Source organism: Pongo abelii, chromosome 3, assembly GCF_028885655.2.
Source record: "Pongo abelii isolate AG06213 chromosome 3, NHGRI_mPonAbe1-v2.0_pri, whole genome shotgun sequence".
Lineage (NCBI taxonomy): Eukaryota > Metazoa > Chordata > Mammalia > Primates > Hominidae > Pongo > Pongo abelii.
The window spans coordinates 208,222,204-208,241,897 of record NC_071988.2 but is presented as its reverse complement, the minus strand read 5'-3'; the positions used below and the strand labels follow the sequence as shown (position 1 = coordinate 208,241,897).

General features: G+C 41.9%; 1 protein-coding gene and 1 pseudogene across 2 annotated transcripts in view; one reads left to right on the top strand and one right to left on the bottom strand.

Moving 5' to 3' along the window:
* The first annotated feature begins 1,564 nt into the window (after positions 1-1,564).
* Positions 1,565-19,694, top strand: part of SORBS2 (sorbin and SH3 domain containing 2) — a 370,833-nt gene continuing 352,703 nt past the window's right edge. For both annotated transcript variants that reach the window (XM_063723752.1, XM_063723753.1), the window contains exon 1: positions 1,565-2,001. The gene's annotated coding sequence lies outside the window, so the exon portion shown is untranslated. The remainder of the gene's footprint in view (positions 2,002-19,694) is intronic.
* Positions 12,061-12,146, bottom strand: LOC112133313 (small nucleolar RNA U13; annotated as a pseudogene).

Below are 19,694 nucleotides of genomic sequence, written 5' to 3'. Positions count from 1 at the left end.
AGAGAGGGGCACCAAAATTCATGTGTAGAGCTTATTAATGTGGCCTGAACTTCTGGGAGATCTAGCCCAGCCATATCTTAGAGAGTACCCTATAGTGATGCCTTTAAGTCTTATATTTTGGGATGGTGGGATCCCTGAAGAGCGCTCTTCACATCTTTTTTCTGGAGCCTATTCACCTTGCTACCTGGCTTCCAGGAGTTGAGTGGGGAAGGAAGGCCCAGGGTTTTTATATCTATTTCTCATTAAGAGCAATATTTTTAGTTTGGTACCTTTATTCCCAGCCATGCCAGTCCAGAAGCCCTCTGTTAGTCTCTCCGGAGAATAAACCTTCTGTGTTCTGCAGGGTGAATGATGGGCAGTCAGGCCACCTGCTGTTTTTAGCCCCATTTTCATCTCTGCCAATTCCAGAGCATATTGGGGCTGCTGGCTTGGAAATGCTGCTGCTTCTTGACTTTCCCCATTGCTCATTTCGGATCCAGCTCTCTCTGTCCAGCTACCACTCACCCATCTGCTTTCTTTTTCTAAATTGGGTTGCTGTTTTCTCCTATTTCTTTGTCCTTGTGGGTTTATGGTTCTTAAAATAAAAGCTTTATTATCATTTTAGTGGGGCTTTGTGAGGGAGAAAGGGTTAAATATATGTGGTCAATTCACCATCTTCCATTTGATGCCTCTCATTTTGAAAAAACAAAACAAAACAAAACTGTCTGGGTGTGGTGGCTAACGCCTGTAATCCCAGCATTTTGGGAGGTTGAAGTGGGTGGATCACCTGAGGTCAGGAGTTCGAGACCAGCCTGGCCAACATAGTGAAACCCCATCTCTACTAAAAATACAAAAATTAGCTGGGTGTGGTGGCAGGTGCCTGTAATCCCAGCTGCTCGGGAGGCTGAGGCTGGAGAATCGCTTGAACCTGGGAGGCGGAGGGGGTAGTGCATGGAGATCAGGCCACTGCACTCCAGCCTGGGCAACAGAGCAAAACTCAGTCTCAAAACAAACAACAACAAAAAACAAAAAACAAAAAAGGAACAAAACAAACCAAAACCCCAATGGGGACTTTTCAATACCCTGTTCTAGGTCCTTGACCAGATTGAATCCAGTACATGGATAGGAGATGATGAAGGTGTACTTTTGTTCTTTTCTCATTTCACTACTTTTGTAGAGTAAAAGATTTGATTTTTCTTTCTGTTACTTGTCTTCTAGAGATGCTAAGTCAGGCTTTACCTTTTTGTCTGTCATTGGTCTTTATGTTTTTATTATCAGAGCTATCTAAAATCAACCATAAATGTCATAAGAGCATTTTGTGTAAATGATTTATAACACTTTCTTGAGACGGCTTCAGCGGCCTTATTCAACCGCATCTCCTGGCATTTTTAATAAGCCTCTTAATATATTCTGTCATCCCCATCTGTTTTGATTTAAGGTTGATTATACAGACACGCCGTGCTGCAAAAAGCCACCTGATCACTTCAGTAGGGTGTTATGCATGCATTAAACTCCAGGTATTTTCAGGGAGGAGTCATGAAGCCGCTCCTGTTAAATCATATCCATTTTATGAGGTCTCTCCTGGTGGATTAAGTAGAACTTTGGAAAATTAAACATTAGACATCTTCATAGAAAATCATGTCACTGATTTTTAAAGCCAGCTCAATTTAACCTGCCACTGATTCCCTAACCAGCACTTCTCTGACTGTATCCCGAGGGAAAATGTATTGAACGCAGCAGAAGGTTAAGGCAGAGGAGTTCGGCTAGACTGGGAAGCAGCCAATCAGATGGGGAGGGTCCAAAGATCTGATGCCTCCAGGCGAGCAGCGCCAAGCTGAGCTGGTTAGTCTCCTTTTATTGCGGATGAACACCACATACACGTCGTAAATGCTCCCTAGGCTGGCTGCGGCTACAAGGCAGACCCGGGAGCTGAGAATAGAGGAATACCTGCCCAAGCAACTCATTCTGCACAGCAGCCGACAAGACAGCGATTTTCCTGTGCTGGAATGTGCCCATCCAAAGGTATCACTTCCTTTTCATTGAGTTTCTGTATTTCTTAGGAATTACGGAAAGCAGAGATGCTGATCCTGGAGGAAGATCACTGCTTTCTAGTAATGCTTTGTTCCTGTTCTCGGGTTAAGTGCCAGCTTTAAAATGGTTAACCTCTGGGGGAGAAGCTACTAAGCAGAATAAAGGAACACTTTACATTGCTTAAGCTGACTGTGCACAGAGCTTTTATTAGGATGGATTCTTTGTTACTCTTGCTATTGTTCCGAAGGTAAGCTGGTTACAAATGCAGCTTTCAACCATCACATTCTGCTACCTTTATAACTAAGGAGACCTGGGGGACGACCTGGGGTGGGGGTGGAGGGTCTGGTATCTCAAAGGTTGCCGCAATTTATCAGCCTCAGAGAGAAAAAGGGCCAAATTGCTGATCAAAGGTAGAGAAAGAGCATTTGGTTGGTATGAGGATTCTTCTATACTTAGGACACAAGTTTTATAAAAAATGAACACTGCATATTTCACTGTGCTTAATAATTAAGATGCCTTAATTATCATTTATAACTGACAGCTGGTGTGCTGGTCCAAAAGTCATCAGCGTGTTAGGCGCTCTTGTTTCAGTTGCCAAGGTAATTGGAAGGATAATTTAATATGTTACAGTAACAAAAGACCCATGAGAAACATATTGCATTAGGTGAGGCACGAGATTGCTTTGTGGAGCGTTTATTTCTGAGAGCGAGTTCCTTCTTTTGTCTCTTGGCCCCATCAATTATCTGTTAGAAGGAATAGCTATAACAGGGACTTTCATCATGTACCATGCAGTTAAACTAACACAGTTGTTTCTTCTATACAGTAGGCAAGATTCAGTTTCTGTCTAAGACATTAAATTGTTAGTCATATGGAAAGATTTCGCGGGAAGTTGTTCATTATCCTCTGTGGGACAAGTGACATCACACATCACTGGGTTATGAATGGTGGCTTGAGTGAAGGAGAGAAAGTGTTTTCTCGGGGAGCAGAAATGAATGCAAAGAGTGCTCTGCTTCATTTCCTAGTAATCTCTAAGAAACATGGCCCATTGAAATGTTAAATGTCACAGCAAATTATCAGGGCTAACATTTTATGGTATATTTGTGGAAGCTCTTATAAGTCACGCAGATGCTTTGTGTAGTCATTTTTTTAAAAGAAGGGACATATTAAGGCATTGATTATAATTTCTAAATTGCTAGCCCGGTGGTATTGTTTTTTTGTTTTTGTTTGTTTGTTTGTTTGTTTGTTTGTTTTAGAGATGGAGTTTTACTCTTGTTGGCCAGGCTGGAATGCAATGGCAAGGTCTCTGCTCACTGCCACTTATCTGGTTCAAGCGATTCTCCTGCCTCAGTCTCCTGAGTAGCTGGGATTACAGGCACCTGCCTCCACATCCTGCTAATTTTTGTACTTTTAGTAGAGTTGGGGTTTCGCCATGTTGGCCAGTCTTGTCTCGAACTCCTGACCTCGTGATCTGCCTGCCTCGGCCTCCCAAAGTGCTGGGATTACAGGTGTGAGTGAGCCACTGCGCCCAGCCTAGCATTATCTATCTTTAATAGCCAACATTTGAAAATAATGAGTGCCAAACAATAAGAGACTCTTCGTTTATTCATTCAGTATTCATTTATTTACTAATTATGGTCTGGCGAGTGAAAATACACTTCGCCTCTGTGACATCATCGATTATGCTAGCTTGATACACTTTGTGATTTTGTTTCTCAAATATTTACAATGTACATAATTTTATTTATAAAATATAAGCAAGTAAAATGGAAATGTGCGTCTAATATTTAAAAAGCCATTTATTTATGTGTAATATAATTCACTATCAAAACAATATAAAATTAAAATTCAAAGTTTTAAGATTTAAAAATCAACTGTAAGATAAAAATAAGATTTTTTAAATGTATGTGAGATTATTGTCTTACTTATTTCTATGTTTAAAAGGCATTGCTTTTGAGAAGGTGAATTAACCCATTAGTCAGTTGGTCACAGGGAGTCCATTAGCAACCTTGATGAATGGCAATGGGACTATAGAGGGGGTATGATTCTGCAGAAGAGAATACAGAAGGAGACTATCTTGGACGATAAGAAGTGTCCTTATACCTGAGATATATAAAATCTATTTCTAGTAAAGAAAGAATAAAAAGAACAGGCAGATTATAATCTTTAAAAATAAAGTTGGCGTCAATAAAACATTTCAAGACAGCAAGAGATGAGTTAACTTAGGGAATGGATTAAAGCAAAAGAAAGGACGTCTCCCTCCGGGATGTCCTCCAGGCATGAGATAATGGACCAAGGTTGGCCCTGGACACACACAGGTGTGGCGGAAAGCCCAGCTCTGTGCCTACTCCCTGCCCACACCAGGGAGATCGGCCCTACTTGGGCAGCTTATGAGAGTTGCAAGAAATCCACATAATTATAAGCAGTTCATGTAAATATAAGAAGGGTGTAATTATAAAGGTGTGATAAAATCGATTCCCACCTCACTGGGGATGATGGAGTTGACATGATTACTCCTGAGAAGAGGGACCTGGCTAGGGAGGCAGCAACAGAAAGGCCCTTTTTAGCGTCTTCATCTCTGTCCTCACCCTCTCCAGTCTCTTTCAGCTCTCAGCTGACATCTAGACTTCTACCTTTTGAGAGTATTGCCTTGGATTTAATGCTTTGAAGCCTATGCAAATGCAAATAGCCTTGGGAAGTACACTTTAATACATGATCCCACCTTGGTGTCCTTGTGGGACTGAGCACGGAGGCTGCTGGGGAATGCTGAGTAGAAGAGAGATTTTTCAAAAGAAAGGATGGGAATACCAGATCAAAATGATGCCAGTGAGAGAGGAAGGGCTGATTGGAGAGCATGGAGTCTGGGAAACATATTATTATTATTATTGTTTGTGTTTTTTGAGACAGAGTCTCATTCTGTCACCCAGGCTGGAGTGCAATGGCGCAATCTCGGCTCACTGCAAACTCCACCTCCCGGGTTCAAGTGATTCTCCTGCATCAGCCTCCCTAGTAGCTGGGATTCAGGTGTGCGCCACTGCACCCGGCTGATTTTTGTATTTTTAGTAGAGATGGGGTTTCACTATGTTGGCCAGGCTGGTCTTGAACTCCTGACCTCAGGTGATCCACCCACCTCGGCCTCCTGGAGTGCTGGGATTACAGGCGTGAGCCACCACGCCCGGCCTGGGAAACATTTGAAGAGACCAACGTAACTTAATAAATGCCCACAGAGAGACCAGGCTGACTAGGAACCTACAAGTGGGCTGTGGGCCAAAATGAAGTTCGAAGCTCAGGCTGTAACCTTAATGGGAACGTGACACACACACATTTTCTTTTTCTTGGCCACCTGTAAGGATGTTTGCTATGAGTGGTGACTCATGCTGTTTGTAGGAAGAATTTGTTTATTGGTTTGAAGGAGAATAAACTAGAGGAAAAATAAATGAAACCTAAGGGACAGAACAACATTTTTTATTTTTTGCCAGGAAGAGGCAAAATGTGAGGAGATAATGTGAGGAATGGCTTGCTTCAAAATTAACGCTGTCTGCATACATGCCGGACTTTGATCTCAACAAAGAACGATACAGCCTCTGAGCAGGAATAATTTTCAAATTTGTGCAACCCTCCAGACTCTCCCTATTCAAGGGAACTATACTGCATGCCTTGATTTTCTCAAACTTGAAATGAATCTCATATAATCCCACCTTTAGGGCTTAGTAGTGATTAAATCTAGAGAGGATTGCATGCTACTTGAGGACCAAATACTCAGGGTATTGCCCAGGCATGGGCAATAGGAGGGCCCAGTGTTCTCAGGTGACCTCTACCCACTGGCCCAGGCCTCAGTACCACCTTTAATCCCACTGAAATGCAAACACCTGGAGGTGAAGGGACACTATAAAAAGCTATTTTGCCAGGCTTGGTGGCTCACACCTGTAATCCTAGCACTTTGGGAGGCCGAGGCTGGTGGATCACTTGAGGTCAGGAGTTCGAGACCAGCCTGGCCAACACGGTGAAACCCTGTCTCTACTAAAAATACAACAAAAATTAGCCAGAAGTGGTGGCACGTGCCTGTAGTCCCAGCTACTCGGGAGGCTGAGGCAGGAGGATGGCTTCAACCTGGGAGGTGAAGGTTGCAGTGAGCCGAGATCTTGCCACTGCACTCCAGCCTGGTGATAGAGTGAGACTCTATTGAAAAAAAAAGAAGCTATTTTAACTTTCTTCTACCACTTTTGATATTCTGCCATCTTTTTACAATTTTCGGGATGTTTGTTTCCTTTACCAGATTGGAATTCTTGCAAAAAAAGAATAGGGTTGGTCTTCTAATTTATGATTGCCTGACTAGCAAAATGCCTGTCACATAGAAAATATTGCATAAGTATTTGTTCAACTCACTAACATGATTTATTTCCCAAGAAGCTCACTGATGCATGCACACTGAGCTACCAAGCTGCCTAAGTTACACAAAGGGAAAGGTGGCCAAATTAATAGTCTCAGTTTGACTTCACAATACAATCTGCAAATTAGGAAAATTTACCTTTGTTCAGCATCACTCAGCAAACTTAGGTTAGTGGATCCTGGCACCTTATGGTACTGCTGATACCAGGGAACTGTGTTTATGCCCAAGCAAGTCTGACAAATCCACACTGATAAAATAACAGGTTACTCTCATTCATTAGCGTAGGAGCCAAATCCTGAACGTGCAATGTCAGGGAGGGCTGTTGAGAAAGGTACAAAGGACACCAGAAGTATCTGCCACCTACTGGGAAGTGGGGATTGGCTTCTAAGAGGGATGAAGGGCAGAGATGACAGGGCAGCAGTACCCAGGCAGTGAGCTGGGCCGGAGGAAGGCCCTGTATTAGGAGGCAGGGTGATGGATCCCACGCTAGTCATCAGAGAACACAGCCATTTGTCAGACGTGGGAGGTGTGGTCCTGTTTCGCCCTCCACAATTTCTTAAACTCTTCTCATGTCTGTTCAAAATGCTTGTATGGACTGAGAAAAGAAGCCAAGTGTATGTTTTCCCTGATGTGCCTGAAGTGGTAGCATGACGGTACATACCTGTTAGCAGCTGGGACTGTGTGATTCTAAATCCTGTTAAGGCAGGCAATGAAAAATAATGAAGTTGTTCTGCGCTGGAAGGGTACCAAGAACATTTGTCTTGTTTTGTTGAGTATGATGTCATTGAGGGATCACTTGCAGGTAGCATCTGTTTTCTGACCTGTGAATCAATCCGTCTTACATTCCATCCTTCCTTCCTTGCTTTAAACTCTGTCAGTATTTTTCCTACCAGCAGCACAGGGGAAATACTTATAGGGGTTCATTCAGTGAATGTTCAGTGTCCTCAGGAACCATCTGGGAACCCCATTCCCTCCCTATTCTGCTCATAGAGACATTCCAGCTCCTTCCCTCAACCCCAAAAGAGCAGATATCCACCGTGCGGGCCATAGTGCGATTTCCGAAGTGTCTCTCTAAGGAATATTCAGCCTGTTCTTAGAGGAAAAAAGGGCAACATTATTAAAACAGAGACTCTCAACAAGTCCAAATGTGTATTAAAAATTAAAATATTGTTCACAGCATGGTCTTGTATTAAGGCTCCAAATATGCATTTTAAAAAATCATTGCTGAAGTCCTGGAAGGGGAATTTATCACTCCTGAGCCACACCATCAGGCACACGTGAATTCTAGGTAAATATTTGAATAAAGAATCTCTGTGAGGTAACTTCTGAAAATTGCCTCCAGACCCTCAACCTGCACAGAATATAGAGGTTCTCTAACCCACTCTGGTCTCTTTTTCCATTAACTGTGGCTAAACCATGATCTTCTCCCTAGACTACAGCCTCTCTGAGATTTTATACTTCATCTGCCTCTAATTCCATTATGTTCATCAGGTCTAGGATTACTTCCTAATTCACTATCAAAAATTGATTCAGTGTTGAGCTGTAGCCCAATGTTACTTTAAAAATTCATTCTCAAAATATTCTTTTTTTTTTTTTTGAGACAGTCTTGCTCGTTGCCCAGGGTGGAGTACAATGGCACGATCTCGGCTTGCTACAACCTCCGCCTCCTGGGTTCAAACAATTCTCCTGCCTCAGCCTCCCAAGTAACTGGGGTTACAGGTGCCTGCCACCATGCCCAGCTAATTTTTGTATTTTTAGTAGAGATGGGGTTTCACCACAGTGGCCAGGCTGGTTTCGAACTCCTGACCTCATGATCCGCCCACCTCGGCCTCCCAAAGTGCTGGGATTATAGGCGTGAGCCACTGCGTCTGGCCTCAAAATATTCTTGATAGGATCAGTTACCAGTTGTAGCAAAAACTCTTTGTTCTTCTCTTCCCCTCTTCTTCTTGGCCTCCAGTTATTATGGTGAACTGCTGGACCCTTGATTACTTGAATTTCGTGTGTGAAAAGTCAGTGAGCATTGTGAGGATGCTAGTGTTGTCAGTTATAGTTCCCAAATAGGTCTCAGATTCAGCATTTTCTTTGAATTTCACACTGTGTTTGTTTAGACTCCTGCGTCTCTCACCAGACAACTGCTTTAGGTTTTAATGGGCTTTTCTGCTTGTAAGACTCTTTCTTCTTTCATCTATTATCCACACTACTGCATAGCTATGATTGTTAAAATTCAGTGTTTTTAACATTATTCCTTTCCTTAAAACATGTCAGAGTGCCACTCCTCACTCTGTCCCCCACCCCCTTAGTCTAATCTCTTCCAAAGTGTGGTTGCAATTACGTGGACTTCAGTTAAAATCCCGACTGCACCATTTTGGTAGTTGATGACTTGATTTTTATGTGAATGAAGTGGGATGATATCTATCTATGTTGCATTTTACTTGAGGTTTAAATGGGATAATGAATGTCAGGTATCTAAGATGCCATCTGTTTCAGAGTAGACACTGACGAAGTTGGAAACAATTATTTCTGCTCGGGTCCAGTCCAGATTCAATATTGGGTGTGCCACCAAAGATACTTTCATTCTCTGACACCTGCCTACCTTAGCAGCCTCCTGCTCCTCCCAGCCCACTGCTTCCTTCTGCAATTTTATTCTCTAGCTGTACTTGGAATTCTCAAACACCACATGTGGTTTAGTCTGCATTCCTCAGTGTTTGCCATTATATGTGCTGTTTCCTCAGTATGGAATACAGCGTCTCTCCCCAACCCCCATCCTGTTTCCTGGAAATTTCTTGTACATCATTGAACACATAGATAAAGAGCACCTGTTTCTTCTCGGTGATAATTCTTTATACCTTATAATAACTCTTCAAACATTTGATAATCCTTTCTATGTGCCAGGAGCTCTTTTAGGTGTTTTGAACATTTTATCTAATTCAATATTGATCACCTTTCACCTTACAAGATAAAGGAATGTAATGTTTTTAATTAAAATGAATTACAAAAGAAAAAATAACAATTTGATATTTTGAAATTCGTAGTCTGGCGTGGTGGCTCACACTTGTAATCCCAGCAGTTTGGGAGGCCGAGGCGGGTGGATCACCTGAGGTCAGGAGTTCAAGACCAGTCTGGCCAACATGATGAAACCCTGTCTCTACTAAAAATACAAAAATTAGCCGGGAGTGGTGGTGGGCATCTGTAATCCCAGCTACTTGGGAGGCTGAGGCAGGAGAATTGCTTGAACCCAGGAGGCAGAGGTTGCAGTGAGCCAAGACTGCGCCACTGCACTCCAGCCTGGGCAATGGAGCAAGACTCTATCTCAAAAAAAAAAAATTGAAATTCATTATTCTCCTAATCACAGTGCACTGTCTTCCCCATCATATTTATGAACTACTGGAGTGTGGAAACCAGTGATTATCATAGCTTGAATGGATGAATGAACAGAAAGGTAGATGGATAGAAGAAAATTGGGAGGGCTAATGTATATTAGGGGAGGTGAAACTGTTCCTTGAGATGGCCAATATTTTGGGAAGGGAATTATAACAAAGCCCAGAAATGCCTGAAAAGATGCTATGTAAACAAATAAATAAAAACAAGGCAAACTAAGCTTAAACCAGGATGGTCTGCTGCAGATTGGAGAGTTTCAGGTAAGCTAGGTGGCCTGATAGGAAACTAAGAACAGAGAGAAGCTGCATCAGAGGATTCCTGAAGGAAGAGTCTAGGACTGCACTAAGAATGGGCTTCACTTCCTACGGAAACAAGCCAGAGTAGCCTAGATGGAAAACAACAACAACAAAAATAGATTAAAAAATGAACCAGCCTCTTTAAGAATTCATAATGTATTTGATTAGCACTTCCTTAGTGCCAGGTTCCATGCTAAGCACATTACATGAATTGACTCATTTGAACTTCCTTTAAAAAATCTCAAGAGGGCAGGGCATAGTGGCTCACGCCTGTAATCCCAGCACTTTGGGAGGCTGAGGCAGGCAAACCACCTGAGGTCAGGAGTTCGAGACCAGCCTGGCCAACATGGTGAAACCTCATCTCTACTAAAAATACAAAAATTACCTGGGCGTGGTGACATGCACCTGTAATTCCAGCTACTTGGAAGGCTGAGACAGGAGAATCACTTGAGCCCAGGAGGCGGAGGTTGCAGTGAGCTGAGACCACGCCATTGCACTCCAGCCTGGGCAACAAGAGCGAAACTCCATCTCAAAAAGAAAAAAAAAAAAAAAAAAACCCAAGAAAAAAGAGATTTTGTAATCCCTATTGTGTAGCTGCGATGTCAGAACTGTAGCCAGACTAGTGTAAGACCACAGAGCTAGCAATTGGAAGGTTGGGTTGGAACGCAGGTTTGCCTCACTTTTGCCCTTTAAGACTCTGCAGTTCTGTCCCTCTAAGGATACTGTGGGAGATGGTTTGGGCTAGAAAAAAAAGTGAATTAACCTAGGAAGAAAATACCTCACATCACCTCCAAAGCTTGAAACTAGAAGAAAATCAAGAAATGTAAAGCCCAGGAAATTAAAATATGAGAAGAAACAGGCTTCCATTCCCTGCTAAACTCATTGAGGATTGTGAGATTTCCCTGACTATAGTGCAGATCCCGTAAGAGTGCCGTTACTGTGGCACGGAGATTGCTGTGGACACTGAAGACTAACCACGTGCACGGGTTGCATTCTTCCTGGATGAGGGGTAGGGAGAGGATGGGGAAGGGATGCAAGAAAACTGAAAGGGGGAAAGCTATAAATGCCAGGACCATGAACTGTGGAGACACAAATCCTCCTTTTCCCTTGACCCTATTTTACCCTGGATATGTAATTGTTGGGGAATGGAGTAGAAATTGATGGGAGGAGGTGACAGCACCAAGTCATGGGCCAGGTACCCATCTGTTGGGGTACACCCCAGGGAGAGGTTTGGTTGTATGACCCTGGCACACATAGCCATGGATGAAAGACGATTTCTGGAGTCAGGGAGCAATCTGACAGGTCATAATTTTGCATTTTATTTAATTGAATTAAGTATTTTTATCTGTTCAATGAAATAAAAAGCCAACTGAAGGTTTTATTATCTTATTTGGCACTTTAATTGAAAGATATGTGCTGTAAAATATGTCTTATTTACAAAATCAGGTTTAGATTTACATTAAGTGTTGAATTTATTCCATCGATATATTTTGAAAAGAATGAGTTCATCATTTAGAGGAGAAGTAGGGTGGATGAGGAGATGGAAGGATGTTTGTTTGTTTACTTTGCTTTGTATTCCCTTTGCTGACGTTTTGATTAGAACACTACAAAGAAAAGATATTTGGAGACGTAAATGGGCAAGAAATGTCATATATTGATTTTTCTGGAATTCATATCTATGTCTAACTCTCATCTCAAGTTTTAAGCTTCATCCATTTTCAGGTTCTTTCAGATGCGAAACTTGCAAAATGTATTTGTAGGCTTGTTGCTCTTTCCAACCCATCCCTGTTTCTTCTATTCTCACCATTGTCTTCACTCACACTCACATTTTTTTGTTCCAATTGTGGCAATAACCTTGTGACAGGTTTCTAGGCCTGCCTCCTCCAACTTCTACATACTTGCCAGAGTTGACTTTCAAAAACACACATTTACTCATGTTCTCTTTTTCCTTTTCTTCTTGTTTTTCCTTCCCCAGCCCCCCTTCCCCAACATCCTATGGGTGCTGTACAGATGTGATAACATGTCACACATGTGCATAGAAACTCAATCATCACACTTATCAACCTCAAAAGGATCACTTCCTCATGTTAGTAACTTTCTTAAACTTTTTAAAGATAGCTCTTTGTTCTCAGAAGAAGGTCCAGCTTTGCTCATGGATTACAAAGTCTTGACCATCTGTCAACATGCGAGCTCCCAACAGCCTCTGCCCCATTGCCATGAAGCTGCCAAACACATGGTTCTTTTTACCACCCTTGCCTTTCTGACTGCTGCTGCTTCTTCCTGGAACATCATTCCCTACCCCTCCATCCCATCAGTCACTTCTTACTCCGGCCCGAAGCCCTCCATTTCCAGGCACGTGGCATATCTCACAGCAAGCCCATGCTCACACACTCAGCCAGCATGGATCAGATATCTGTCCTCTCTGCTCATTCAGCACCTGTTTGTGTTTCTAACATGTCAACCATTTTTAATTTATGTTTGCCTGATTCTCAAGAAATGTTTGTTGAGTGAATAATGACAAAAACAAGAATTTCTAAAATGAAAATGGCAAAGAACATATATTTCCTATAGTAATATAATCAGTGGAACACTAGAAGAGGATCTGTAGATGAAATCAAATTTTCTTCCTAAAGGTTTACCAAAATTGCACAATGATCGGGAAATAACTTGGGATTTGAATCATCATCAATTTTTCATTCTTGTTATGAAATGTTGCCCATTAAATGTGCTTCTCCTTGACCTAACCTCAGTCAAAAATTTAAAGACATAGCTAAAACATTTGCTAAGTCATATGTTATACCTTTTATTTGTTGATAATGCTGTCCAAATATTTGGTTTGGTTTCCTCATTTATTCAACATTATTCTCTCAGGAGAGAGCTGATGGGGTTCATAAACTTCTCAAAATGGTCAACTTGTCATTGCAATGGTTACTGTATCAACAAGTTGACAGAATCAAATAGGTGGACTAAACCTCCAAGCTATCACAGTGCATTTAGCTTAGTAACTGCTGATGGTTTATATTCTACTTAATGTTCAGGGCCCACCTCCAAATCAACACCAACTTGAGTAAAACGTGGTGGGCATTGGCATATATGAACACATTGCATGGTGTGATTCATAGCTCCAAAAGTTCCTAGAGCACTCATGATTTTATGTTTGGAGCACCCTTGAAAGCCTTGAGATTAGTGTTCTTTTTCCTATAAATTGTTGGCTGCTGCATTGGAGAAATTCAGTGACAGGGTGGTTTTGTCACAGGGGTTTGACACTAAATGTTTCGGCTGTTGGTGGCGACACTAATCTTGCACTTACCTGTGCCATGGGATTGCAGGAAAAAGCTCATTGTTTTATGATTGTGGGACATACCGTAATACGGAGTGTCCTACAAATGACTTTCACAGAATCATATTTCTTTATACTCGTCTTCATTTTCCAGGATGTAAAGTCACTTGATGTGCTTGTCTCATGAGTATCTGCAATGAAGCTTCACGGATATATGTGTGTTTCTGAACTCTTGTAGTTGTGCCAGCATTTTCCTGTTAAATATTCATAATGACTTGGTGCCACATTTCAGCTTCTCTGTAGTTTGAAAAGTGTCAGTGCATCAAAAGGGCTGTGTGATTTCTGCACTGTGCATTTCAGATCCAAATTTTAGATGTGTTGTGTCTTTATAGTCTCTAGATTGACTATATTGTGTAAATTCATATCTGGTCTCATTTGTTAGAACTGACATGTTACACAATTCTGATCTCTGGAAATGAACTGACATTGAGACTCAATCTATGTAAGTATTTAAGTGATGTGGCTGACATTACATTGATGTCAATGAAAGTGTCAATTTGGAAACTAGGCCCAGGCTAGTGGCCACACAGTGGCTTTAAGTGGGTGCTTCTCATCTCTATTTGGGGCCCGAAAAACATTTCTTGCCAGTCACTTACTTAGAATTTGCAGAAGATTTAAGAAAAAGTAGTTGGCTATGAAAGCATTTGGCTCTCCATATGAGGCCCTTCCTTGTGGAGCATGTACGATCAGTTATATCATAGGAGATTTAATAAAATAGTTTCCTAATAAGGAGTGCAGAATGACAAATGTAAGTAGGACATAGCTTTGCTGAGTAATTTTCTGAAGCACTACCATTAGCTTCGTTTCAACATTTTTACCTTCAACATTTAAACAAACAGAATGATTGAAAAAATAGTACATCAAATACCCACTAGCTGGATTTAATTATTAACATGTTGCCATACTGCTAGGTCCTCACGGGCATGTGTTTTGAAGAAGCATTTGAAAATAAATTGTAGGCATCGTGATGCACTTCACTCCTGGAAACAGGAGACCCCTAAAGTAAGGGCATTATATTACATGGCCTCAATTTTATAATACAACTAAGAAAATTAATAGTTTTCTAATATAATCTAATGTCCATTTCACTTTTAGTCTTTTTCAGTTGTTCCTTTTAAATTATTTTATTCTTTTGTTCTTCAACCAGGTTATATTGGAGGCTCAGGAATTTCATCTCTATTAATCTAATATATTCCCCCTGCTATTTTTCCCTATGACATTGATTTTGTGAGAACAGGCCAATTGTCTTGTAAAACATCCCACAATGAGGCTTTGTGTGATTGCTTTACTGTAATGATGTTCCCTTTGGTTCTTATTAACTAGAAATTATTTCTTGCAGCTTGAGTAGGTACCATTTGTATGTTTTTGTCAAGAATACATCATAGATGATGTTTCTATGGCATCACATCTGGAGGCACACAATTTCTTGACGTCAGAATTCAGTGATGCTGCAGTTGATTTTTTGGTTAAGGTGGTGACTGCCAGATCTTTCCAAAAAGAAAGGGTTTCCCTTTTGCAATCATTAGGTAATCTGAGGGGTGGTAATTTGTTACTATGTGGAATATCCTATTTGTCCATAACTACTAGGTTCATAGGTTGAAATGGCCTTAAGCCACCCAAGGGATCTTTCCTGAATATCTCTTTTCTGAATGTGTTTGAACGTGATCTATGAGGAAATTATTTCTCCTAGAAGCAACATTAATCCAAATCTGTTTCATCAGGAAAAATCTCATAAGCCTTCTAAAAATTATTGTTGCATTAAACCATCTACATTAAAGAAAATATAGATGATATCAAACAGATTATCTGTGGAATTTATTTTCTCATATCCTAATTATTAAATATACAACTGTCAGTTCATCATCTGGGTGTAAACCACATTTTTTTCAGTCACACTCTCAGAAACAAGTAGAACAAGTTGGAGAAAAAGCTGTCACTTGTTTTTCCAGTAATTCTATCAGATTATGAACCAGTCTGCAAAGTAATAGAAGATCTAAGATAAGAAATACATGATCTCTTTCCCTATCTACACTGTAAACTCCTTAAAGGCAAGAACCACAGTTCTGATTTTGGGGTGGGGATAAAATAAGGGGCAAAGGTGGAAATTGTTCTAATAAGAGCATGGGGACACATTGTACTGAGGGACAAGAGTAAAGAAAATATGGGGCCAGGTGCAGTGGCTCATGCCTGTAATCCCAGCACTTTGGAAGGCCAAGGTGGGTGGATCACGAGGTCAGGAGTTCAAGACCAGCCTGACCAACATGGTGAAACCCCGTCTCTACTAAAAATACAAAAGTCAGCTGGGCATGGTGATGGGCACCTGTAATCCCAGCTACTCAGGAGGCTGAGGCAGGAGAATCACTTGAACCTGGGAGGCAGAGGTTGTAGTGAGCCGAGATCACACCACTGTACTCCAGCCTGGGTGACAAAGCGAGGCTCCAACTCAAAAAAAAAAAAAAGAAAATATAAACCTAGGGAAATGTAGTCATCTAAATGAAGGTCCTGTTCAATTTGAGGACTGCAAAAAGTGCTTTCCTAAGTGGGCCATGGGGGGCCTGTTGCCCTAAGAGCTTCTACAAATTCTTTCTTCCCAGCAGCATTTCAGAGTTACATGAACATTCCAAACAGAAGGAAGAAAAACTGGAATTTTCATCAGTATCTTGCTTAGTTTCTCCAAGTCTTAGGTTTTTTTTTTTGTTTGTTTGTTTGTTTTTAAATGGAGTCTCACTCTGTCACCCCGGCTGGAGTGCAGTGGCATGATTTGGCTCACTGAAACGTCTGCCTCCTGGGTTCAAGAGATTCTCCTGCCTCAGACTCCCGAGTAGCTGGAATTACAGGCACGCACAACCACACCTGGCAAATTTTTGTATTTTTAGTAGAGATGGGGTTTCACCACGTTGGCCAGGCTGGTCTCAAGCTCCTCACCTCAGATAATCTGCCCACCTTGGCCTCCCAAAGTACTGGGATTACAGGTGTGAGCCACTGTGCCCAGCCATCCAAGTCTTATTTTTCTTACATGTAAAATAAATAATTTGAAAGTTGTAATCTCTAACATTCTTTCCACCAAAATGACTCTGTGGATCTATGGGTCTGAAATGTGTTATGCAAGATTGGAGGTGGGGCTGGAGAAATGGGCGCAATCATACTCGTGTTGAGTACAGGAGTGAGGAGGAAAAACCAGACCTGAGAGCGTGGGCTGAATCAGAGGGAAAGTAAGAAACTGGAATGTCTCCAGGATAGAAAGCAGGTCATTTCCCAGGAAGCGAGCTTTGTGTGAGAAGATTATAAGAAGCAATGCTGGAAAGGTATGCAGAACTCTTCATTCGTTCAAGATTTTTGAGGGCCTCCTATATGTCTAGACAGAGAGGATCCAGAGATAAACAAGTGTATTATTTCCATGTTCTCATTTCCATGTTCTCATGGAGATAATATATTAGTGGGAAAAGACAGATAATAATTATAGGAAAAAAATGTAACCTCATGGCCCTCTAATGCAACGGTTAAAGGTAAAGGCTTTAGAGCCAGACGATCCACATTCAAATTCCAGCTCTCCAACTTGATCTGGAGCAAGATAGTTAACCTTTTCCTGCCTTAATGTCTCATCTGTGTAATAATAGGACCCATTTTATATGGTTGGAACATGAGGATTAAAGAGGAAATAAATGTAAAACTTTAGAATGGTGTCTGGCACATGATAAGTCTGAAATACATGCTAATTATTATTATTATTATGCAGATAAGTGCTGTGATAATAATGAAGTAGATGAATGGCACGGTTTTTCAACCTTAATCCTACTGACATTTGTGGGACCCTGATAATTCTTTTTTGTGGGCGGCTGTCCAGTGCATTGTAGCATCCCTAGCCTCCACTCACTAGATGCCAGTAGCAACTCCCAGTAACGACCACCAAAAATGTCTCTAGCCATAGCTAAATGCCCCCAGGGAGGCAAAAGTCTCTCCTGACTGAAAACCACAGGGTTAGAGAACAAAGAGTGCAATATTTTTTAGATAGGGCAATATAGGACTCCTCAAAGAAAAACAGGAACAGACTCCTGAATGATGTTTTGCACACCTTTTGCAGCCATGAGAAAACCTGGGGGAGACTGTTCTGTAGAGGCAACAGCAAAGATAAAAGTACCTAGGCTGGAACAAGTTGGTGTGGCCAGCTTGGGTGGGGAAGAGTAAGATTATGTCAAAGAAGTAGGCGGGGTCAGAGTCTGAAGGGCAGAGAAGGCCCTGGCAATCAGTTTGGATTTTATTCTTTATATGCTGAGAAGCTATTAGAGGGTATTAAACCAGAGAATGACAAAGCAGGAAAGCTGATGAGGAGGGGAATGCAAGTCCAGTGAGAGATGAGGGGGGCTTGGACAGGAGCCAGTCAGAGGTCGTGGTTGGGGAGGTGGTGAGCTGCAATAGGATTGCAATGTGTGATGGTTGAAGAACCTGTAGAAGGGTTCCTCATCTATGGGGAATAAGGGTAAAAAGGGAAGAGCACGTTTATGAGGAAGGAGTTTAATAAATCAGTGATTCTGTCTAGGCCGTGTGCCATTTGGGCTCCTGCAAGTGGTAACTGGCTGTTGGCCATACTAGTTCAGAGATCAAGCGAACGGGTGGTCCTGGAGGTATATGTTTGGGAGCTATCAGTGTTTAGACAGTACTTAAACCACGGAACCTTCTGAGATCACCAAAGGAGAGAGGAGGGTGAGGTGGGAAGGCCACGGACCAGTTCTGAAGCATGCCTACATTCTCTGAAGAGATAGAGAGAACAGAAATGGCCAGTGATGTAGGAGGTCAGCCCAGAGGCTGTGTGGAGTCTTAGAAGAAAAGCAAAGAAACGCTTCAAGAGGGTGTGGCTCATCTGGGTCAAATGCTACCAAGAGGTCAAGTAAGAAGAGAACTCTGGAAAGACATCTGGATTTGACAAGGTGGAGAGCGTTGGTGGCTATGATGAGAATGGTTTCACTGGGGACATGGGGATGAAGGGCTTTCTGGAGTTGATTCTGGAGACAGTGGATGGGCGTTAAGAAAGTTGAGACAGGCCGGGCGTGGTAGCTCATGCCTGTAATCCCAGCACTTTGGGAGGCCGAGGCGGGCAGATCACGTGAGGTCGGGAGTTCGAGACCAGCCTGACCAACATGGAGAAACCCCGTCTCTACTAAAAATACAAAATTAGCCAGGTGTGGTGGCGCATGCCTGTAATCCCAGCACTAGGGAGGCTGAGGCAGGAGAATCGCTTGAACCTGGGAGGCAGAGGTTGTGGTGAGCCGAGATCGCGCCATGGCACTCCAGCCTGGGCAACAAGAGTGAAACTCTGTCTCAAAAAAAAAAAGAAAGTTGAGACAGGAAGTGCAGATACCTCTTTGGAGAACTGTTCCTGGGAAGGAGAAGGGAGAAATAGAGCAGCAGTCAGAGACGGACGTGGGCCAAAGAACACACAGTTTTTTGGTTACGGTGGAAGTATTACAGCATATTTGAATGCTGATGGATAGTCCAGTGAAGAGAAGGAAACTGATAATCCAGCGGGACATTAGGAACAATTGATGGAAGAATTTGTTGAGGAATGGAAGAGGTAAAATACACTGTTGACAATGGGTCAGTTTGTCTGATGAGAGAAGGATGGACAGTTCAATAAAATGAGAGAGGAGAGAAATTTAGGTAAAATGGTGCATTCAGGGTGGAAAATAAAGTAATTTTTATCAGAATACTTCTATTTTCTTAAAGTATATAGCAAGACTATCAACATATGGCCAGAGCGCAGAGGTTAAAGGGCTGAACAAAAGATAAAAAGGCATTGAGTATTCCTTGTATCATGAATACTAAAGTATTCATGAGTATTCCTTTAGGAGAGTGAACAAGAATATTTATTGGGAAATCTGTTAGAATCACCAGGCAGTTTTAAATATTGATTGAACTGTGTAGTGATATATTTAAAGTGAGACCCATCATATTTGCATCCTTTTTCTTTGTTGCTTTCGTGCTTTGAAGTAGACATAATGTAGTTAGAGGGTTGAATGTAAACAGACTGGTGTATTGCCAGACACGTGTACAATGTGAGAATAGAGGAGCAGGGGATGAAGGCAGAATATGAAGGGACATTTGCACTGGTGGGTTCTGGTCTCCAGGCTGCTGGGGAGGAAAGCAGCTGTGGGGAGCGGTGCTGACAGGTGGGAGACTCATAGGGTTGGTGCACTGGGGTTCTCAGGGAGGTGGAACATAACCAGAGTGTAGATACTAGGATAAGTTGCCTGGAATGATCAGAGATAATTATCAGAGTGGATGCTTT